Source organism: Tiliqua scincoides, chromosome 7 (assembly GCF_035046505.1).
Source record: "Tiliqua scincoides isolate rTilSci1 chromosome 7, rTilSci1.hap2, whole genome shotgun sequence".
NCBI lineage: Eukaryota > Metazoa > Chordata > Lepidosauria > Squamata > Scincidae > Tiliqua > Tiliqua scincoides.
In genome coordinates this window covers 35,930,384-35,954,665 of record NC_089827.1, presented here as the reverse complement: position 1 = coordinate 35,954,665, position 24,282 = coordinate 35,930,384, and the positions used below count along the sequence as shown (strand labels likewise).

The following is a 24,282-nucleotide window of genomic DNA, read 5'->3' as shown; positions in this document are numbered from 1 at the left end:
CTATATGCTTCCTGACCATGGTTTGAGAGACTGTCCCCCAATCAGGAGGTCACTATTCCCCTCTTCTTATATGTTAGCAAGAGAGAATTTAGTCCCCCAGACCCTAGGACCTCCCAGTGCTGAATAATAGGAAGTTCCAGAAGGGACCCAGTACCTGCTGGGCAGACCTGGGCTCCCTTTCCACCTGCCCTCTGGAGCTGCCTCTTCTAGGCAGGTAGACCTGGGCTCCCATTCCGACTGGCACCTGATTTTGCTCCCCATCCCGGTGGTTGCCCTTACCCACTGATGACAAATTAATTTTGTCATATGGGGGTGAAAAAAAATTATGGATCCTGGGTGTCAGATGACCTAGTTGCACCACTGGTTGAAACCATGCTGATTCTTCTCTATCAAAGCTTGTTCTTCTATATGGTTAATAATATTATCTTTAATTATGCTTTTCACCTCTTTATCTGGATAAATTGTTCATCTCTGTTATAGACAATGCCTTCAATGCTTGGGAGATCAAGTCTGACATCTCGCTCAAGACTAAAAACTGAGTTGCTAACAAAATGCTAGAAGTTCTTTATGATGACTCATTGGAATTTTCTTTTTTGGTACCACCTACTTAGTCATCAGCACTGTTAAGTGCATCATTGTGGATTTCCCCTTCCACATCATTCCTCATAAGATGGGCCATGCCCATTGCTGCTCTGTTTATGAGATGTAATTGGATTACCATTTGAGGTGGTACAATCCAAAGTCTACATGTAGCCTAACTGAAAAAATGTGAGAAAGGCTCTTTTTTCCTATTAGCTGTGTTGGGTTTTATTGTGCATCTGAGATCCATTCAGCTTTGCAGTGATAGTAACACTAAAGCACTCTAAGGCTTTGGAGCGCAGCATTGTGTTGAAGGTAGAAGAATCACCACTGGACCCATATCACAATTGAAGAAGTTGCTTGAAACAGTGATCTCACTGTCACCTAGAAAATATTAGCTTTCTGTCCCATGTCCATTTTGAGACAATCAAGTCAACTTTGGCCTGCTGCAATTAGTCAGCTGGCCCCACCCATGAGATTGTGATGAGCTACATCAGCAAAGATTTACTGCCATGTTGGGATCATATAGAGAGCCCCTGGGCAAATGTTGGAAACACAACTGCTTTAATTTGTGTGATTGTGGCAGATAAAACAAAAGAGCTACATACATTGCAGTGTCTACATGTCAGCCTCCAGTGTTGGTGTTCACACTTGTAATAGTCTGATAATATAATTATGCTGACGGCTCCATATATAATCCCTCACATATGCAGGTAGGAATTGGAAAGACCTGTCTGAAAACCTGGAGAGAGTTGCCAGTCACTGTAGACAATCCTGAGCTAGATGGTCCAGTGGGTGTGACTGAGTAGAAGGCAGCCTTAGACAGCCTGGCAGACAGAGCTCCAGAGCATGGTCTTCATGCGCTTGAAAAAACCCTCCCACTGATCGATCCTGAGCCTCTTACTGCCATTGGAAGCTCCCATTGCTGTCTCTGAACCCAGAAGTAACTGGTAATGATGTCACCACCAGTTACTTCTGGTGGTATTTCTGCAGAGAGCGTCAGAGCAAGTGGAACATCGGGTTAGCAGTGTTGAGAAACAGTGTGCTAAAACGTGGTTAAGCAACACAAACCCAAACAATTTTGGAGCAACTTTTTTTGCTATTCATGGCAACTGAAACATACTCCTTCGATTCCCATGTTGTGTTTCTTTTTTAATTATCATGGGTTCAGTTTGGATTTGGATGGTTTGAAAATGTGGCAGAAAAAATTGATAATTATTTCAATCCAGTCAGGAAATTTGGCTGAAAGCCTTGGGGGGGGGGGGTCTTGGGGCATTTGAGAACAGTGAAATGTGAGGAAATTTGAGAGCTTCTTCGGCCTCCGCACTGGATCGGCTCCTTCATGAGGCAATCTGAAGCAGTTGCCTCAGGCAGTAGGCTGATGGGGGCCACCCATCTCTGTCCACCTCCTTGCCTCCACTGCTCCTCCTCCTTCCCTTCCCTGAATTGGGGAAAGGGGGGGTGAGAGAAGAAAAGGAAGTGTGGGGGAAAGTGCTGAGCTAGAACTTTGCAGAGTGGGTGGTGCAGAGGCTGGCACATCATCAAGTGGGGCCCAGCACTCGGCAGGATGCCATAGGCGTCAAGAGGTCTTGAACAAGTCCTGCCTCCAAGAGTTCATTTTTTGCCCCGGAACTTAAGGATCTTGGGTTCTGGAACCCCTGTATTTTGTCTGATGTGTACTATTGCTAAGGTTTTCTCCAGAACTAACTGGATTATCAATTTCCCCTCATGTTCATAGACTGAGAAATGATTTACGCCAGCGTAATTCTGTTTAAGTCAATGGGAATACTCTAGAGTAAATGAGTTGTAGATTGCCCCTGAGGGAGAAGGCAAGCACAAGGGCCTCAGTGCCCATTTTTTGTCACAGGTTTTTCTTCTCCGCCTATTGTTTGCTTTTCTTTTTGTTGTGCGTAGCAGGTGTTTCTTTCACTGTACCAAAGCTGGCAACACAAGTGTTTCCTTTGTGGTGGTTCCTTAGAGACTTTGATTAAACTCTTCTTTGTGGTCGTAATGCCAAGTTGCGCATGACATTTTTGTGTACACAAATGCCTTCAATTTCTTCATACGCACCCATTGCTCAAGCCTCTGTCTTCTTCCCTACATTACCTTCATCTCTTGCTAGCTAAACCTGAAGATAAGCAACATGGCCTCTTGGCATTATCCTGACCACAGATCAATAACAATAGTTCTACAATTTTAACCCTTGTGTGTAAAACTGCACACACACAGTTCTTAGTTTTGTAGTTGCAGATACAATATTTACAAGATGATTCCAATGGCTGCCTAAGAGCTCAGACATAAAACAAATTATGTTGCTAAAAATGAAAGTAATAGTAGGTGATTTCTATGAAAATTTTATCATGTCACTGATTTTTTTTGTGGGGTTGAGAACAGGAAACATAAATATAACAAACACTTTCATTCATGTATTCAGGAAGCATTGCCCTGAATTGGTTTTAGTTCACTATGATCCCTGATTGGCTGAGATCACCTATGCAACCAGTCAAAGATGACCACTTTAATTTGATTAGGTTTGTCTTCTGTATCATCAGCCCACAGCCAAATCAGACTGTTTACAAAGCATTGTGATGTCATCACAATCACAGTATAGCATCAAAACCCATGTCTGTGATGTGATATCACTGATGTCACAGGTGTCATAAACAAAATCACGACACTTCTCAGGAACAATTGGATTAAGTGCTGGGTGCGCAAATGGAGTAACAAAGGAAAGTAAAAGCAAAGAAGAAAAATAATGGCACTGAGAAGAGGCAATAGGTGGCGAGGGGAGCAAATGGGCATTGGAGAATGTCAAAAAGTAGTTGTTTCGGTCAATGTGAAAGACCACAATTGTGTTCTCTTCTTGAAAATAAACTGAGCTACAATACTGGAAACATATTGTGCAATAAATTGTCTTCTCTGTACTTTGAGGTTTCCTCCCCTTTTGCATCTGTATGCTAAACAATTTACCTTGAAGTTCTTTTGCTTCCCAAAGTGAAACAGTCCTTTGTGCCCATTTTATTTCAAGCTATTCTTTAAGTACACTGCTTTATTCTCTTGCTTCTGATGTCAACCAAATATGTTTGAAGACATACTTCCTCCACATCCGTTTATATTAGAAAGTGATGCAAGCTTATATCTTGCTGTCTGCTGAATAATAATTGTTCCTTATTGGTTCTGCTGCCTTCACCCTCCCCTCCCCGATTTCTCTCCCCCCAATCCGATACAAGATCACGTACGGGATCAATGCAAACCACGCTTTTCACAGAGTGCACTTGCAGCCATTTTCACCATCACAACGTCTGCAAAAGCAGTGCTAAGATTATGTGTATACTTAGTATCCTCTGTACAGGAGCAGGGCCATAGCTGAGTGGTAGAACACCTGCTTGCAGAAGGTGCCGAGGTCAATCTCTGCCATTTCCAGGTAGGCCTGTATGAAACCCTGGAGAACTGTTGTCAGTCTCTTTAGGCCAGAGGGTTCCAAGCAGTGTGTTGCGACACCCAGGCAGAGAGACTAGTATGAGCCTAAACATAGAGGCAGGAAGCTTGGTGCGACAGGCAGAGCTGCTGCATGTGAAAACCATGTGCTTGAAAAGCTGTCCTTGGCCTCTTTACCACTATTTGTAGGCTCCATTCGGCCTCACAACCCAGAAGTAATTGAATGAACCATATGAAGCATTTTGCATCATCGCCCTTTACTTCCAGGTTCCATTGGAGGGAAAGGGTGTCACCAACCAAGTAAGTTTGTTTTATGCTGTACTGGACAATGGCCGAACCAAGGCTGGCTCAAGACCTTCTGGAGCCCAAGGTGGCAGGTGAAATGCTGCCTGTCTTACCTGGTATTGTGCCAGCCTTTGCTCCTCCCACTACCAGTTCAAGGAGCAGCCAAAATATAGCTGCAGCGGTGGAGGTGGGTGGAAATATGGGGGTGGGCACCCGCTGCCCGTCTGCTGCCTGTGAGGTGGTCATCATGAATTGGCCTCATGGGTGGGACTATACAATAGGCTGCTTCATAACAGTTTCTCTATATGATCCCCATTGTGGGAGGTTTTGTGTGGAGAGGACGATAACTCAGCAGGTTTGCATGTGTCAAGCAACTCTCCAGGTATCTCTGACAACAGCAGGAGGTAAACCTCCACCAGATAAGAAATGCAGCTTTCTCCTGACATCATCTTTTGTAACTTAAATGTCCCTCTCCTCTTCTTGCTTGCCATACTTCCCTCAATCGTGTGTTATCAACCCTTCATATGGTACTGGGATTATTCGCCTTTGAGCAAAGTGAGGGATCTTGCTGGTGGTGCAACCCAAGAAACTTATCTCAAGACTGCGCATGGATTTGGATAGACAGGGAAGCAGCGTGAGGCATGAATGACACCCAAAGCCCACCTGCCCCCCAAATCAGCTTCACAACCCTGTGTTGCTTTGAGGAGGTTTTTGCATTTGAAAGGCTGATTTTCTTCATGTTGGGACTGTGTCTCAATGGAAATGTCAAAACCAAGGAAGGATAAATGCCTGGTTACAGTAAAACGAGAAAAAGAAAATGCTCTGAAATTATCTGTCAGGCTCCATGTTTTCCAAGCTTTTGCATTAGCAGGGGACAAAGTCACGGTGTATAGACACATACTAATGTGCAGTGACATAATACCTGGAAAATGGAGAAAGCAGAGAGGCGCTAACTTATCTGAGTTTTCGCAGGAAAAGAAGGGATTTAATTTTACTGGTTAAAATATGGATTTGTATTTTAAAAAATAATAATAACTGCAGTTACCGAAGTTCGATTGAGATAAACCTACTCAGATCTAATTCTCTCCAGCCCTTGTGAAAAGTGGACCATAAGATACTCAGCTTATGTACCCAAATCCCACCCCTCCCCTGTTTTCCCCCAGAAATACAGATTAGGGTAGCAAGTTTGGTTCTTATCTCTAAGGTTCTTAGCTTCTGAAGGATAGTGAAATCTTATATGAAGGACACTTCCTTGAACTCCTGATTGGTCTTCATTTAGATTATGGAAGAAAGCTTTAGCAACGTACATTTCCCACAATGCACCGCTCCTTTCAGTTTACATATCTCAGTGTGGCTAAAGAACCTTAATCCTTTTAGTCCCCTAAACTGTCAATTAAGTTGTAGGAATCCTGCTCTTCCCTCTCCCTCTTATGGATTTACCATTTGGCCGTCAACTTGAATGTATGCTCCAGCCCTTTTTTTGCCCTGACCTTTTACTTCTCGTTGCTTTATATAAATGTGCAGAGCCTTTAAGAGCCCAATCCTATCCCTGGCAGCTCTGCTGAATGCAGCAGTATGAAACTGGCAACTGCTGCATGCAGTGGCATTTCTGCACTGCTGGAGGTCTCCTTGGGGGACCTCCATTCGTCCCCTTTCCTGGGGAAAGCCCCAGCCCTGCAATGGTAATTCTCAAGTCTGTGCCAGCTATTTTGCCGGCGCAGATTTGAATGAATGGAAGGTCCGCCACTGCTCCCTGCTGCAAGGTCTTCACAGCCATGCAGAGCTCTTACCGTGCTCTGGGCAGTGTCCTTCTGGCATTGGGCTCAGCGCTAACTGGCATTGGGCCAGTGCTCACTGGAGCACCTTTGCAACAGCCAGTGCCGGCCCAGACCCATGTTAGGATTGGGCCCTCAATAAGCATGGAGCTGATGATATAACTTTTCAAAGTTAGCAGCACTTTGCACATGTTTGTTGAGGCCGGATCTTTTCAGCCCTTCCCCCCCATGTCAGATACCCCAGAGTGCTGAGGCAGCAACTGTTACCCTGCACATGCCCGATCTTGTCTGATCTCGGAAGCTAAGCAGGGTCAGGCCTGGTTAGTACTTGGATGGGGGACTGCCTGGGAATACCGGGTGCTGTAGGCTTATACCATCGTCTTTCGAGACTGAAGGTTGCCAACCGCCCTGAGGCCTGAGATAGTTGATGAGGCAGTCGGGCCCTGCCAAAGGTAAATTTGGTTCCAAATTGAATCAAGTCTTTCAGTATAAGTTATACATGGGGCTGCCTGTGAAAAGCATTTGGAAACAGTCGTTAGCTGATGATATGGCCTTGAGTGTAATTTTCCCCCAGAAGCATTGCCTACTGCCTCCTTGATGTGTTTTTGGCATCCAGTAGACTTTTTAATCTTTGATTCTGCGATGGGAAATTTTTTTAAAATTGATGTTACTTATCCTGTTTGTTGGTGTTTGTTATTGGTGTTTTTTTTTTAATTTGTTTTGTTCCAGAGTTCGTTTTATAAGCTTTCCAGAATATGTCCTTAAAATGCAGGGTGGAATATAAATTCTCCTGCTTACTGGGCAAAGACACATTTTTTTAAATTCCTCTTATATTTAGCAGGGGAGAACAACTGTCTTTTTCACTCCAGCCTAGCATCTTTTTCAGTGGCTGTTGCCACTCTCTTCTGAATCTTTTTTTAGACTGTGAGCTGTTTGGCAACAGGAAACCCTTTACTGATCTATTTTGCTATTTAAATTGCTTTGTGAGCTACTTTTTGTTGAACAGCAGTATAAACATATATGTATAAACATATTCTTAATAATTGGAGTAATAATAATAAATTGATTAAATAATTGAGATGACAAAAGATGTTATTTGTATTGTAGTTTTCATTTAGATGGATAGATAAAATTTCAAACTATATATTGGAAATCTATGCAAATTAGATCATATACATTCAAAGCATTTTAATGTTTAAAACAAACTGGAAGTTAAACATCTCAGTAAACATAATGGTGCATTGCTGAGAGCTTTTTCATTCAGCTTTGTGGATATGATTCTGCACTGGATATAATTCCAAATTAATATCCACGTATTCTTCTCCAGTGTCATCACAGCTTCCTAGCTTTTTTCCTCTTTACTCTTATTCATTATTCAGGGTTGTTTTTTTTTCTTCACATACAAAAAACCATGTGGTAAGTCCTTGATGATGAAAACTTGCATGAGTGTGATCATGCATTTCTGTTTGTGCCGTGTGAGTTCTGCATATTTTATATAACGAGTGCGTAGAATGCTTTAAGGAAAGAAGAACCAGGAAGTGACAATAAATTGTACATAGTTGGCATGGAATCTCACCAGTCTGTTGGCTGCCAACACTCCTGATTTTATGACGTTCTCGCATGCAAATCTCACGTTAATGTGTAATTATTACTAAAATCTCCTGCTGCTGAAATAATGAAAATCGTCAATTACAGTGTAACTTTCTAGTTTGTATTGTTGTCAAGGGAGGGGAAAAAAAAAAACCCTAGAAGATATTTACTGAATGTATTGTGCAGGATTGGAAACCCAGAGATGAATGTGAAAATACCAAAAACTTCTTTGGATGCTTTAAGGAAAATAACACCTTCCTAACTTTCTAGCCAGTCCCAATAAATGTTGTTTCCTGACTCATGGATAATAAACACCAAGAGGTTGGCAATACTGAACCAAGAGTGTTGGCAGTAAAGGAATATGCAGCCAGTGGAGTTGCATCACTAGATAATTTGACTTAATCTGTGTGATAGGAACAGTAAGTAAACAACCCGCAAAAACATTAAAAAGAAAACAGAAGCAAGAAGCCTAATTTTCTTGTTACCTAAAACACCTCTTTAGAGGGAGAAAGTAAATCATTTTACACATTCTATGTACTAGATTTTTATTGTTTTATATGAAGCCTAAATATATAGCAAGTACATCTGTATGTTTTCATGTTGCATATTTGTTTCCTTCCTTCAGAGAAACAAGAGGGTCCTGCAATAGGGCTGCCATCCTATACTCACATACCTAGAAATAAGTCCCTTGCCATCAGTGGGCCTTGCTTCAGAATAGAGTTGCATAGGCTTGAGCTCTGAGTCCCATGAGGCTGAGTGGGGCTTCCCAGAGAGTAAGGATGCCCTGGGTCAGTATAGGGGTGGCAAAACCTGCTTAACGTACGATAAACTTCAGATGTTTGAGAGCTTTAAGAAGCATTTAAATTTTTCAATATATTTACTCACCATAAACATTAAATATATGTTTTAACCAGTGGACTCCAGTTTATACCTGGTAATTGAGAAAACAATAACAATAACAATAACAATTATTGTTATTGTTATTGTTATTATTATTATTATTAACAGTATTTATATACTGCTTTTCAACGAAAAGTTCACAAAGCAGTTTACAGAGAAAATCAAATTGTGATGCAAAAAGGAGCTCAGCCAACATATTTCTGCGAGCTGCACATTATATATCAAGGAGCTACATGTGGCTTGCAAGCCATGGTTTAGCCACCCCTGCACTAGTAAGTTTCAAGTGCTGAGTGTGAATCTTCAGCATTAAACTGTCACATCTTTCTTTGTTTCCCTTTCTGTATTAAGATATTCATAAGTCTCACTCGCTCTGTTTCAAATCTTCCTAGCTATGTCTGCCGGCCTTTATGTTTCTTATCTCAATCCCCCCACCCATTAAACAATCCCCCTTTCTGCAGGTCTCACTAAGCCTTAAATTCCAGTTCAAATTATTGCTTGAAACTGAACCCTTGAACCTTGAACTGAAAATTATTTTCTTCCCCAATTCCAGCAAGGAATTCCAGTGCATAGTGGATGAAATCCTAAAAGCCCAGTCCTATTCAGATATGTCATTGACATCACAAGAACCCTTGCATGACATCTCTCATATTCTAAGTCCATCCTGGCAATGCCACACCAGTGGCACACCAATGGCCAGCACAACATGGGTCAAACGCCTGGCCATCCTGGCAAAAAAAAAAAAAAATGCTCATTCAGCTCTTCTCAGTAACACCACCAGCATCCATGGAAACTTGGACACAACCTGTCAGAGTGGTGTCATGATGACAACACTTGATTGTCATGACATCAATGCATTATCACCATGACATCAGCATGTCATCAGCTTGACATTTATGTGTCATCACTGGAGTGATGCATCATCTATGAAACATCCATGTGTCACTGCCATGAAGTTAGTGCATCATCTGTGTGACATCCATATATTGTTATGATGTCAGCACATCATCCATACAACATCTATGTGTCATCACTGTGATGTCAAAGGAACCAGTCACTGAGTCTAAACAGTACCCATGTTGGGAACTAAGCAGGGGCAGATGCAGGGCCAGTGAGTGGCTGGCAGGGGGGTGTAGATGCCCCATGGACTCTACACACACACATTTCCATAAAAAGGAACAGGAACTCCCAGCTATTGCAGTAAGAATGTCTGGTTAGGCAACACAGTTGATAGCGGAAGCACATTTGATAATCTTGGAGGGTCAGAATGAGTGGTAGAGAAATGAGAGGGAGATGCAGCATCAATACATTCCAGCATGGGATTCCCTTGCCCCCTCTTTCCTTACCTGTTGGGGTGGTGAGGTAGAGATTGGGTATTTGTGGAGTCCTCCTAGGACAGTTCGCTTGCAATGAAAATTCTGAGAAGACAGTTACCAAAATATCTTGCCATACGTGTTGTGAGAGACAAGAGATTGGCTGTCCAAAGTGCTCCCCTTGTGCACCAAGTGCTTCAGCAATAGAGGGAAGTTTTTTTTATAATTTCATATTTTTGTTTAGGGACCCATTTTTTAGAATGACAATCTGTCCAGGACCACTGGAATCAATGTCATGGCCGGAAGTGACATTGTCAAGCGAATTAAAATAATTAAAATACGTGATTTTGTTTAAGCCCTGTTCCATGTGAATTTTCTCTGTAGCCTGCATGTAGTAACACACATGCGTGTGCGCGCGCACATGCACGCACGCACACACACACACAGAAAAATACTTCATTCCTACCCAGTGCCCAGTTCAATTTAAGTTCTTATATTTAAAACATATCACAATCAGGACCCACCTAGCTTGACAAGTCTAAAAAAGAAAAAAAAATTCACCGGACCAGCTCAAGCCTCTCTTTTTATTGGGAGGGGGGCCTTCTGGAGCATTTATTGAGCATTTGTTGGGCTCCACTTTCATCAGATTGGGACTATTCTGGTGGTCTTGCATTCCTCTTTGCCTGACCTGAGCACAGGGCTTCATGCATTCACCTATCAACTTATCAGCTACAGCTTCGTGACCCACCAGCAATCAGGTCATGATCCACCGAGTGGGCCGTGACCCACAGTTTGAAAAACCCTGGTTTAGAGCATGACACAGTTTTCCTGGTCTTTTCCTTGTCAAATCCTCTCGTTTTAGGTTCATGGAAATCCTAGTGGATACCAAATTAGCAGATACCAAATCATTGATACTGTGAGAAAAATGGCATTAGGTGCAAGGAGACTCTCTTCACTACATACTGTATGGACGTTATGAAACTGACCGTGCGATCCTATCTTGCGCTGGAACAGGCAAGCCAGGAGGCTTGTGCTATACCCTGCGTGAGATAGGGTGCCAAAGTGGCTCAGACAGAGGTAAGGGGAAGCGCTTCCCCTTACCCCTGGGTAAGCCACTGCATTCCCTGTGTGTCTCCTCGGACTTCCACCACTTCAGGAGGTGGCACAAGTCCGAGGAGAGTGGAGCAGCTTGGCCAGCGCAAGGCTCGCCTCGCAAGCTGCCACGGAGGCTAGATGCAGCCTCCATGTGCCAGCACACCTCCATGCACTGGTGCGGCTTGCTGCCGAGCAGGTGCAAATGTGGTTTTTGGCACGTTTGTGACCATCCTAGGCTGGAGGGTCCCTTGCACCAGCCTAACTCATGAATCTTTTGTCATGCAATACTGTATATTATCATATTGCATTTACTGTATAATATTCTGTTTTATCACTGTATGTTATTCGCCAATAAAGGGTTTTTGTTTTTTTTAATGAACCTGCATCTTTCCTTGAAGTCTGTGGTGCTGAGTGATAGCAAGGGCAGTTCAACATCAACATCTAATTGCTGGCCCAACTACAAGGCCTCAGAGTTAAGCAGTGGGGAGGGGGTGCTTTGCCCTTCTTCCTGGACCTAACTTCCAGCAAGCTAATAACCTAAACATCTGTACAGACACTGCAAAGATAAATTAAGCCTCCATTAGCTCCTTCTGATCATGCAATCTGTTTGGTGCCTTTTGCACAGTCCATTCAACACAAGGAGAGTCTTTCACACAGCTCAGCAAGGAAGCAGTTAACACCCTGTCATCTTTCTCAACAGGTCATTGCTGCACCAGTGCATATCTTGGTTTGTTAAGCATCCTAACTTTCCTTCCGGGATGCTCCTGAAAGCATTCACCACTGGGCAGCAATTAGTTCATCATAAGGTCTTAAGGCTGAAATATTGTCAGCAGCAAGGGAGTAGAAGCGTGTTTAGTTCTTCATCTCAGGACTTCTTTCCCAGGAAACGGATTGACACACTCTCTCCCATTAGCATGCAGAGGTGGTGCATGGCCAATTTTGCCTGTACTCCATCTCTAGCCCTGCTTTTTACCACCAGGAATAGATCCATAAAAAGTTTCATCAGAAATCTTATGAGTCTCACATTTCAGCAGAAATGGGAACTTGAGTCAGGTGACTCAACTCCAAGTCACTCCAAGTCACAAAAACACATGTTTTTTGCTGACTCATATACACTTGAGTCTGGCATGTCACTGACTCGGGCAAAAACGAGTTTGAGCCAGTAACTTGGAAATGAGTCCCCACATTTGCAGACTCAAATCTGTCCATGTCTGGGTGTGCTTGCTTACTTTTTTCGGTGTGTGATACACCTGATGGGGACACCTCATGGAGGGGGGGAAAAAGGATATGTGGAAGCCAGGAAGCAGTTCCTCATAGCTCTAGCTAGTTCCTCATTGTTACCTGGGAGGAAGACGCTGCCTCACTGAGTGACAGGCAATAGGACTACTTCTGAGTAGAACTGCAAAAGATCATACTCTTAACATAAGTCTCCCAGCTGCTGCTGTGCAACCCTTCTCCTGCTTGCTACTTCTGTCCCCTCCCGCTGTCCAACCCTTCTGTTCCTGCCTTGCCTAACTCAGATGCCTCCCAATCCCTTTTAGTCCATGCCCTGGTGTGCCTGACCCAAAAGACTCTGATTGTAATCCAAATGACTTGAGAATTTCAGGATGCAAGTCAGCAAAAGGCGTCTGCTAGGACTCATGCTAGTCAAGTTGAGGGGTCGAGTTGAGGGGGTGGAGATTTGGAACTCAACTTGTGTCAACTTGTGTCTCACCAAAGTGAGTGCCAAATTCCCATCCCTGCATTTCAGTGAACCTTGCTTGGTTTTCTAAGGTCCTCAAAAGTGCAGCACAAGAAAGAGAAGCAGAGTGTTTGTTTTAAAATTGCAATAAAGTGTTGTTACCCCACATTTGCATGACATAACATTTGCAAAACAGCCACAGGAAATGCAACAAAAGGCATTTGCCTCCCTTGCAGAGGGCTGCAGCCTGGATTTGCCTGGGGGAGAGGGGAGATCAAGATCACACAGCATCACAGATCACAGTAAAAATTCTCTCCAAATGTCTAGAAGTCTGCAAAATGACTTTGCAAACAGCCTTAGCCTCTGCAAGATGGAAAAGCTCACAAAGGAGCAGCCACTATGATGAGGGACAAAAAGGAAAAGTAAAGTGCCAAGGAAGAAACATGAGATCCAAGGAGCTCTGACAAGCCCCGGGGTAACTGTTATAAACCAAGCCCCGAGGAATGCAGATAGAGCCACAACTTCAGGAGGTGGCACAAATCCGAGGAGAGTGGAGCAGCTTGGCCAATGCAAGGCAACAGCAGGGGACAGTGATGAGGAGGGTGCAATGCGAGGTTGCAGTTTTCAGGCACCAGCCCCTTCCTCTGCGGGGCTGTTTTGCTACCAACCTCGCAGATATGGAGGAAGAGGTCACGGGAAATATGAGGCAGGTTGCAATCCCTCAAGGATATGCTAATTCACAAGTAGCAAATTCACATATAAGGAGGATTGACTGTATATTAGTGTGGTTTATCAAATGATAAAAGAATTACTTTGTCAAATGATGAACAAAACTGATTGTACCATGTATGGCCTGCAGTACAACTGAAGAGAGGTACCTGTTTAGTCTTGATGGTTCACCAGGGCTTTGTGCTATCCTACTGTAATCTAATAAGGAAGTGGTTTTCCTTTATTTTTAACAGCCCCCAAAATAAAATAGGTGTTCTTAACCTGCGCCGGAACACGCAGGCCACGTAGCCTGCACTCTGTCCAGTGTAGGTTAATTGCAGGCTGGAGGTCACCTTAGAGTAAGGGGATATTTTTCCCCTTACCCCTTACCCCTTGTTGAGTCCCATAGCCACCCATATGGGGCTACTTAGATCTGTGCCAGCTATTTAGCTGGCACAAATCTGAGCAGCCTGTATAAGGCTGCAAGGCCCAGGAGTGAGGGTTAGGGTTTGAAGCATGCTGTAGCTGCTGATCACAGCCCGTCCTGGGCCCGATCTGCCTCCTATTCCGCCTTCCCCCATCCAAAAACACCCCTCCCCTGAAAAGCCCCCTGTCTCTCCCACTCTCTGTGCCACCCAGTTCAGACGTACCTCATCAGTCCAGTACAAGCCTTTGCACTGGTCCAGCTGATTCCTAAGTCAGTGTAAACGTGCCTAATGGGGGGCCTACACCAGTTCAGTGCGCTTTTAGGTTGCATCTTGCCTAAGTTGCCTCTTGCCATTCAGTCAAAAAGCAACAAAATCTGATAAAAAAGGTTAATCATAAAAATATAAGAAGTTTAAAAAGTCAATCATAATACAGCAATAGGTATACAGGGGGATCTGCAGATCACGTTTCACTTATCTGTGGATCGGGGATCCATTGGGCCCCCCAATCACCCCCTCCAGAGGTGAGGGGAGTGGTGCGCCCCTCTCTCTGGAGGGTCTTATGGAAGTGACATTTTTATGTCACTTCCCCAGCCCTCATAATGCCTTTTTAATAATAAAAGCATCACTTCCAGTTTTGCTGAAAAAACTGGAAGTGATATTTTTTTAAGCTTGTTTCAGTCATTCTGAGCCCAGCAGATGCATGTGGTCTCTGTGGGGCTCAGAAGACTCAGAAGTCACCCTCATATCCACAGATTCAGGTATCTGCAGGGGGTTCCAGAAAACAGTGAAGAATTTATTAAAGCAGCTGTATTAACAGATAATGGGTCTTTTGAGGATCAAAAGGCAGGATAATAATCTCTGGAAACAAATAAATAATATACAGCACAATTCTATGCATGTCTACTCAGAAGTACGTTTCATTGTGTTCAATGGAGCTTACTCCCAGGAAAGTGGGTATAGGATAGCCGCCAGTCCAAATAAGTGTGTTTTCATGAGATTTCAAAAAAGAAAGAAGAGCTTAAGACAAAACCATAGTTTTCTACAAATAAGGCCAAGAAAACTTCACCTAAGGTGAAATTTGAATCAGATTTCCCCAGGCAAAACATCCAAGAAGTTTTTATTTACCTCCCTCAAAATTCCTGTAAGGATAAAGAAAAAAGGTGGGGATATGCATCCCTAATGTCTCTTGTTTAGTTTCTCCAATAAAACCTATGTACCAAATGTTGTTCTTTTCCTCCTGAAGTGTAATTTCCTTTCTCAGCAAAGAGTGGCTTCTTCCCCCACCTTTTTATTTTGTTTACCGTAGATGTCTCCTTCCTTTCCTCTGAGAAACCTGCTTGCGGAGTGACCTGCTTGATTCATTATCTCCTGCCCTCGGCTCACCTTGACCATTGTTCAGCTTTTATTCAGCACTGGCTGCGTTAAGCCCTGCTAAATGTCAGCGGGAGGCCTGCCCACATTGTTGATCCAGATTGATCTGCTCCAGCACTGAGAGCCTCGTTCACTGAGTCTCTTTCTATTGCGTTCTAAAACTGACTTACCTGCTTTCATGAAAAGGGATAAGCGGGGAGGGGGGGGGAGAGGAGAGAAAGAAACTCAATACTCCGCTTATGTAAGCTCAGCATGTCCTTAGCAAATATAAGTGGATGTGCCATGGACTTCTGTTTTTCTCTTTTTATTTTCCTTCCTCCATTTTTCATTTAATGGTGTGATAGTAAGGCGACAGAAAAGCTATGAGTGCATGCTCAAATGAACAACAATTGCTGGTAAAACTTCTTTTACATAAGGCAGTATCAATATTCCTGTTCTCAGAATATGGTCCAGGGTGAGTGAACCTGGAGGCAGGCTGTGCAGCATGGCCTCTCCCAGTTTGAAGAGACGCTTGGCCAACAGTCTGAGGCTAAGAGGCAAAGAAGGAAGGCCCATAGCCAGGGAGACAGACCAGGGACAGACTGCACTTGCTCCCAGTGTGGAAGGGATTGTCACTCCCAAATTGGCCTTTTCAGCCACACTAGACGCTGTTCCAGAACCACCATCCAGAGCGCGATACCATAGTCTTCCGAGACTGAAGGTTGCCAACAATCTAGGAGGAGTCAAAGCATTTGCAATTGTATGCTCAGAGCTCTGTCTCCATATGACTGGGAGCTCTGTGTTTTTAAGGCTCCCAGTCATGTGGAGAGAACTCACTGCCTGAATAGTATTGACCCCCATGCAGACGTTCAAGTGAACACATGTAGATCAGGGTACAAGACCTGCCATTACGTTCCTGCTCCCCTCTCTATGTGCATTCACTCACCCTGGATATGTCCTGAGAATAAGACTAATGCTGGGAAAGCTAATTCATTTAGCTTTTTGAATGAATAGTCTTGGTCCAGCGTCTCTCCAATGTAACAAACGTCACAGTCCATCACTCTATTTGCCTCTGCGGTTGGCAGTTTGAGTTCTCAGAACAGCTGCTCCGCATAAGGAAACCTGCACTAGATACTACTAGACATGTACAGAAAGGACAGATCAATGTATTTCTTTATTTAAGCATTTATACTGACTGGAACATGCCAAAGGCAGCTTACAACATCTTACAAGCAAAATTATAGCAATGAAGAAGACATTAAAATATAACCCAAAACTAAAACAAAGCAGAACAGACAAAGCAACATAACATCAATGTTATGCTGGAAGACCACAAAATAACTGCAGCAGAAAACCAAACTAACCTTCCCCAAACCAAAATAAATGAATGGGTTTCCAGCCACCATCAAAGCACAGGCAGAGAAAAGCCAACCTGATCTATAACAGCAGAGAGTTCCACATATAGGGTGCCACCCAGAGAAGGCCCATGTCATGTCTAGCCAAATCTGCATCAGCGGCAGAACGTGTAGGATCATCCTCCTGCTAACTTTGGGAATGGGCCATTTCATGTCTTTTAGGTACCCTGATCCTAAAGCCTTTTTAGTGTTTTAAAGATAACACCCCACACCTAGAATGGCACCTGGAAACAGACTGGCAGCCAGACACTTATTTTTATTCTCTCTCTTCTTCATGATTCTCCTCATAAGCAATAAAACCTAAGTGAGAATGGGTGATGCTGGTGGGGCAACCTGCATAAGGTGGGGCATGACTCGCTGCTGAAGGTCAATGGTTGAATTCAGACTGTTTGATAGGGCAGAACTTGATAGGGGTCTACTGGTTGATCATTGTGTGATTTGCAGTAGTTTGGCAACAATGTCTGATTCTGAATAGCAAGTAAAAAACACAATACCAAGTGACCTGGGAATCCTGGGTGCTGTAGGCTTATACCATAGTCTTTCGAGACTGAAGGTTGCCAACCAAACCAAGTGACCAAAAAAGTCTCTGCCACAACTGGCCTTGTGCTCACTGCTTATTTGTTATATGCAGCGATTCCCAAACTATGGCTCTGTGGATCACCAGTGGGTCACACCCAATTTTTGGTGGTTCATGAAACTGATAGGGTAGATTAAGCTATGTGAATCAAGGGTTAAACAACCTACTACTTGTGGGAGCACTGCTGCCCAATCACTGTTATAGCCACAGAGGCTTGAGCAGCTGGTAAAGTGAAACTTAAAAAAGTAGGTCCCGATGTTAAAAAATTTGGGAACACTAATCATTTAGTGTTCTTCACTTGTAAAATATGAGTTGCTTCCTATGTCCAAGTTTTGTGCAGCTCTGCTGGTCAGTTTCAGGGTTGTGTTAGAACAGCGATTTTCAACCTTTTTCATCTCATGGCACACTGACAAGGCACGAAAATGGTCAAGGCGCACCATCCGGTTTTTGACAATTGACATGACACACCATGCTGCCAGTGGGGGGCTCACATCTTCCATGGGCCCTACTAATAAAAGACCTTCCCCCAAATTCCTATGGCACACCAGTGGACCACTTGTGGCACACCAGTGTGCCATGGCATAGTGGTTGAAAATGGCTGTGTTAGAATCTCTGAAACTCAAGTGTCAATTTCTGCTTTTGTATTCAGGTCATCCAAGAGTTTGAATGTATGGTTTGTGAGATTTAGGGCCCAGTCCTGAACTATGTGTGCTACTTTACTGCTGGTGTGCACACATAAGGCATGTTTGTGAACTCTTACCGTGGGCCCAGCACCAGAGCTAACCAAGCGTGAGCCTGCACTGGGCCAATTCTGGTGCTGGGCCTGAACTGCCAGGTGGTGGTGAGTGAGGATGGGGAGAGGTGGGGAAGAAGTGTTCTGGGGAGAGGGAGGGTGGGGAGAGGGAGGGAGGCGTGGCCGTGGAGGGAGCAGGGCAGGAAGAGAGCGGGACCGATGGAGCTCCACTTCATCAGATCGTGAGCCCAGTGTCAGGCTGTATGGTCCAACACGGGACTCACTGATTCTGCTCCGGCTCAAGAGCCACTGCAGAATTGAGGGGACCAAAGTCCCCTTCTCCCGAGGAGCCACTGTGGGCTGCCTAGTTGCATGTTGGATGCCGCGGTAGCCATTTTGGTGCCATGGCAGCTCCGCACTCTGGGCAGCTCAGGGTTGGGCTGTTAGTAGGTAATCAGCTTCATCCTCTGTATCACCATCTCAGATCTTACTCTACTTCTACCCCGCTGTTTTGCACTTGGCTCCTGTTGGTGGCATTCAGGGATGCAGTGAAAAAATGCAATAGATCTTGCATGCCTGAAGCATCCCCACTTCTGGTGTAATTCATTCCCAGGCACTGCTGCATTGTGCTAATAGAGGTGTACCATGATACACAACCTCCTTTGATAATTGGGGCTACTCTCCAAAGCTTTCCCTGTAAATGACTGTCACTGGATTGGGGTCAAAGATAGAGTTGTGGGTTTCACATTGCTGACTTTGTGCAATGAAATGCATTTCAGCACTGTTGAATTCTGAGGATACTCATCTATGCATGTCTGAATTGCCGGTTTTTTCACCCCACTTTTGAAAGAGTTCCTTGGGGAGTCTCTGCTCCTTCAATCAAAACTTTGTGGGATTGTATGTGCCATTGGTACATGCGTGTGTGATCATGCTCTCCATTTTGTAATTAACAACTCTCTTTAAAAAAAAAAAATCTGCAAGTGCAATGCTCTTTGGATACTTTTCTTCTTACCATCCTTCAGGCTACACATCGAAACTGCCACTATGAGTTAATTAAACACCTATCTGAAGATAAGCTGTTGAAAGGCAATAAAATAAAATACATGTCATGTTTCCAGCAAGCAGGAGGGGCTTTGTAGAGGCAAAAACCAGGAATTTCACAATGTGATTATGTTCTGTTTCTTACCAAAATTCAGCAAGGATGAATCCGCCAGCAAAAGGGTATTTCTACACCTGAATCTCCCCTACAGTTTCTCCTAATAAGTGACCAGTGGTCATTCCTTGTGCAAATTAGTAGGTGGACATCTGGAAAACCTCTAAATTGGGGCTGCCATTGTGTATGTTCTTTGTACAAGAGGGAACAGGATTAAAAATATAGCATAACCTCCAACATTTATAGATGCAAATAGGAACATGCTTGCATTACCCCACCCACACCTTTTCATTCAGTGGATCACTGGCGAGGTCTTCACTGCCACCATTATACACTACTGGAGGTTCTGCTCTGCTCTGTGCATGGCAAGGGGATGTAACATTCATGCACATGGATTTGCATACATGAACATTGAAGATAAGAAAATCCACCCCATCCCCCTACTCAGATAGGTCAACGCTAGAGGCCTGTGGAAAGGGCTGAACCCTGAAGAACGATGTTTCTACCACATTACACTAACTAGATTAAAATGAGGAATCCCCAAAAGGCAGAAATAGGAACAGTGGTTTACCTAGGATATGGACCAGGAAAAAAAGGGGGGGGGGCAGGTCCTGGTAAATCGACCAAGCTTGGATAATATGAGCAAACCCTCTTGTCACAATCAATCATTTATATTACACAGGATTTGTGAGAACAGAAGAAAGGGAGAAGAAAGGGTTATTTGTAAGGAAAGCACTTGCCATAGTATCTCAGGCACTGCATGTTTTACCACTCCTGCCTCACATTATTGGCTACTACTTGGATGGGAAATATGTAATGTGATGACACAACATCACAGTTTCTTTACTAAACATTACAGAAAAAGGCAGGAGAACTAGATGTGGGGTTGCTGTTTTCAGTAGCAGGTCATCCGAGTCCTGTTTAGTTCCATCCAAAATCCAAAAACAATCTAGAAAACTGAAAAAAAAAGAATTGTCTCGTGGAGACTGAAGCCCAAAATGATCCTCAGTCACATTTAATTCTGTCCTTTCTCATAAGCCCATTTGAAATTGTTTGTTGATCTTAAAATACAAACAACCAAACTCTTTAGTTTTGATTATCTCTGTTTCTCAAGGCAGCATTTATAGCATGCTACATCTCTGAACAGATTCTCACCCCTCTGGGTCCTTAATTACTCAATGAGATTTAGATTTAAACCAAATGGGATGAGATAACAGTTTAGCCCTGTCCTCGCCATTGTGTGATCAAAGCAAGGTTTCACAGGATAAAATTTATATGGGAGAGGGTTTATCTGGATTTTGACATGAAGACCTTCCTTGCTGAAATCAAGAGATGCCCTTGAGTGACAATAGGATGTCAGCCTTATTGGAAAAACTGGAAATATGGGGCTTCATGCATACCCTCATGACCTGTATCAATAAAACAAAGATCAGATAGTGGTGATTTGTGTGCCTTAATCTCTGGCTAAGATCACTGTTAACTAAAGGCGCCAACCTCAGATGAACTCCTTATCTTGTCTACCAACCTCTCACCACTCCCCACCCTCTTCTTTACTTTGCAACAGGCATCTCAGAACAGCTTCTAAGGCCTCAAATGAACTTGCTCTGTTCACATGTGTGTGCATCTGACTCACTTTTTGAGCACTATTAGTGCAATCGAACTACATTCTGTTTCGGCTGTTTTAATATTCAAGGCCTGTATAGTGACACAGTTGTAGAAGTTCCCCCCACCCCTGGGAGGTTCCTTGGGCTCAGTCTTTTATCACCTTTTGAAGACTTATGGAGAAATTTATTTTTCAAAAAGCATTCAAAGCAAGCAGATATATTTACATCTATATTGCATCTATATCTGTATAACCACCACAGCATTTTCATTGGCTGTCTGACTTTTTGGACATGTAACCCACTTTGTATTCATGATGTGAAGAAAAGTGGGAGAAAACTCAAATATGCAGATACTTGCTTGCAATTTTCTTTCCCACATTTATGAGAACTAGAAGGGCTGCAGTTCAGTGCTAAACTGTATGCCTTGTGTACAGAAAGATCACATGTCCTCACATTTCCAGAGCAATCTCTCACCTCGGGCAAGACAGACCAAGTTTTATATTGTCAGACCATTGATCCATTTAGCTAGTATTGTCTCCTCTGACCTGCAGGCAGAGAGGGGTCCTTCACCTGCTCCCTGATTCGTGCTATATTTGCTGGGATCACTGGCATAGCTGGGGGGGGGGTGGCGCACTGAGTTTTGCAGGGAGCCTCCTTGCAGTGTGCAAATGGCCCCTCCCCCTCCCCTTTGGAGCCATTTGGGCGGGGGGGGGGAAACGGACGCGAATGGCTCCCAAGGGAAGGGGAGGGGCCCTCTAGCTACACCAGTGGCTGGGATTGAACCTGGAGCCATCTACATTAAAACTATGTGCTCTACCACTAAGCTAAGATGTCTTCCCCTTCATATATAGAAGTCGCTGTTTGTTGTTTGCAAAACAGTTGTTTTCTGCAGCTGGAGACTATAGTTGCGGGGATTGTGAATTGTGTGACATAGCTCGCTGTACAAGCTCTCTTTAGCTCCATAATATATACTGTACCAAACTTTGCCTTGCCCATTGTCGTGACCATATCAGCAACAACCGGCAAACAAGCTGACTTCCAGTCATTCACAATTAATATGCTTCTTTTCCCTTATTCACAACTTGTGTCGTTCCTCCATAGCCAGTCATATCACTAGTTTCCGCACCAAGTGCAGCTTAGATAGTGCTACTGTCCTTAATTTTTTCAACATCTTTAGATCTATCTGAATGCATTTGTCCAATGTAAGCATGTACAGAAATGTCTACGTGGTGAGTGATTCCCCCCCCCCAATCAATGTTTACCTCAATTGTGATACTCTCAAGACAAAACCCAGACAATGAAGTCTAGGTGAAAATGTCCATTTTGTTAATAACTATCCCTTTTTTTGTCTTAATCTCACTGTTCTTGCATTCTCCTGGTTGGATTTTGTCTTACCCAGATGGGCAGCCTAATCCTGAGCTGCCCGGCATGTGGGGTTGCTACGGTACCAAAATGGCAGCCATGGCATCCTGAGTGTGCTGGGCAGCCAGCGGAATTCTTTCCCCAAAGAATTCAGGCAAATTGTGACAAGAAGGGACATGCATGAAAGTGATTCTTTAAACAGTTTACAATGAGTGTGTGTTGAGTTGGGAAATGATTCTCTAGCATGATCAGCTCCCTTTTCTGGGAGTCCCTGCAGGTTTCAGTACGTTTGTGACTGACAAAGGGAGAATCAAGGTAGCAACAGGCATGTCTGCAAAGAAAGAAACTTACAGGGAGAGATGAGTTTCAAAAGAGGATGGGTTTCATTGCCCTTGTGCAATTAAACAGAAAACCATTTTTAAAAACACACACCCTCCTATCAGCCACCTGCTGACTGGGCTCCTTTTTCTTACGCCAACTTACTGGCAATTCCATTCACAAAATGATCTCAAAGGTTGCTTCTCTGTCACCGGGACTATTAATAAAGCCTTTTTGTAAAAAGCCTAAGTGTAAAGATGCCTGGGAGGAAAATAAGTCTGTGCACACACAAAAAAGAGCCGCATCCTCTCTGAGATATGTATGTATGTATCCCTGTGGTTCCTCCATGGGAAGATTAATTGCAGTCAGGTTGGGCAGGCAGCCTTTTTGTGGCTTCCCCCCCCCCTTAACATTAGACAAGATAAAGGGGGTGATTACTGTGCACAGAGTCTCTGATCAAACGAGCACTGAGGATTGTGGCAGGAGGTTCAAGTGCTTTCTGGATCACTGGAACTGACAGGTAGATCACACAAAGCCTTAAATGGATATTTAGTGAGAAGATGAATGGCTGAGTTCTCAAACAGGTAGGATTCCTATGTCTGACTATTCCAGTTTGTGAAGCTTTCACAGAAAAGAGGTTTCTCCCCCCCCCAAAAAAAACCCACAACCTCGTAAAAACAAAAATTACTGACAACTTTTTTTTTTCTTTTGAAAAAAGGAGAGGGGGATTTCTTGATTTTTTTTTAAAAAAGAGAGGATTCAGTACAGCACGAAACATAATGAGGTTCAAAGTTGTATACAGTTGTGTGCAAAGATTGATGTGTGAAGTCAGATCATTGGTCCATCTAGCTCAGTATTGTCTAACACAGTGGTCCTCATACATTTAGCACCAGGACCCACTTTTTAGAATGAGAATCTGTCAGGACCCACTGGAAGTGATGTCATGCCTGGAAGTGACATCATCAAGCAGGAATATTTTTAACAATTCTAGGCTACAATCCTACCCACACTTACCCAGGAGTAAGTTCCATTTACTATCATTATTAAAAGAATACGCATAGTAGCTTGTTAAAAGTACAGGTCCGGAACATTTCCTCAAATGCAGTCACAAGTCTAATAGTTTTAAAATAAATGAAGGGGGACCCGCCTGAAATTGGCTCACGACCCACCTAGTGGGTCCCGACCCACAGTTTGAGAAACACTAATCTAATATCTAGACCAGCAGTCAGTTGGCAGGGTTTCGGAGAATGGTCATTCCCAGCCTTATACAGAGACAGCAGGGACAGAACCAGGGACCTTCTGCTGGCTTAGTGGCTGCTGTCCTGTTGAGCTACAGTCTATCTTGTTGGCCCTATAGAGTAGCAATTCTCAAACTTACCACCTCTGGTACCACCTCCCAGGACTCTGGTGCTGTGGTTGTGACCCAAAACAGGCTCCAAATGCAACCAAAAGTAATGTTTGTGAAACAGGAAGTGACCCTGAAGTACCTTCCAGAGGCATTCCAAGGTTCGCAAAGGCCTCTGGAGGCTCTCCCAGCCCAGTGCGAGGCAGGAAGCAGCTTGTGGAGGTAGGTCACAACCAGGAAGTGGCCTCCAGTTGTGTTCAATTTGGAGCCAGTCAGAGGTAAGGGTGGGTAGGAGGACCCAACTCGCAACCCTCCTGGCCTTGGGCCACAACCCACCAAGTGCATCACGACCCACAATTTGACAGACACTTCTATAGAGCATTGTTTTCTATTGGTGACTGAAAACTGCACCTTCTTATGAAAGATGGAACATTTGAACAGAACCATAACAACCTTTTGGAAAGGAAGAGAGAGTGGGGGGGGGGTCTGGTTTTAGAAAGGGCTATCCTTTCCATCAGCAGAAGAAAGACACTTGTCTTTAGTCCTCCTGTTGCAGTGGGAGAAAAGGCAGCTGTTCCTCTTCCCTCCTGTTCTTTCCCTGGCCCTTGTTTCCACTCCTTCGCTAACCCTATACAC

The 24,282-nt window shown here is 43.9% G+C and overlaps 1 protein-coding gene and 1 pseudogene across 2 annotated transcripts in view; both read left to right on the top strand.

Moving 5' to 3' along the window:
• The window catches only part of SOX5 (SRY-box transcription factor 5), a 445,318-nt gene that overhangs the window by 241,163 nt on the left and 179,873 nt on the right, over positions 1-24,282 (top strand). The window lies entirely within an intron of this gene.
• On the top strand, positions 6,330-6,446 carry LOC136658108 (5S ribosomal RNA; annotated as a pseudogene).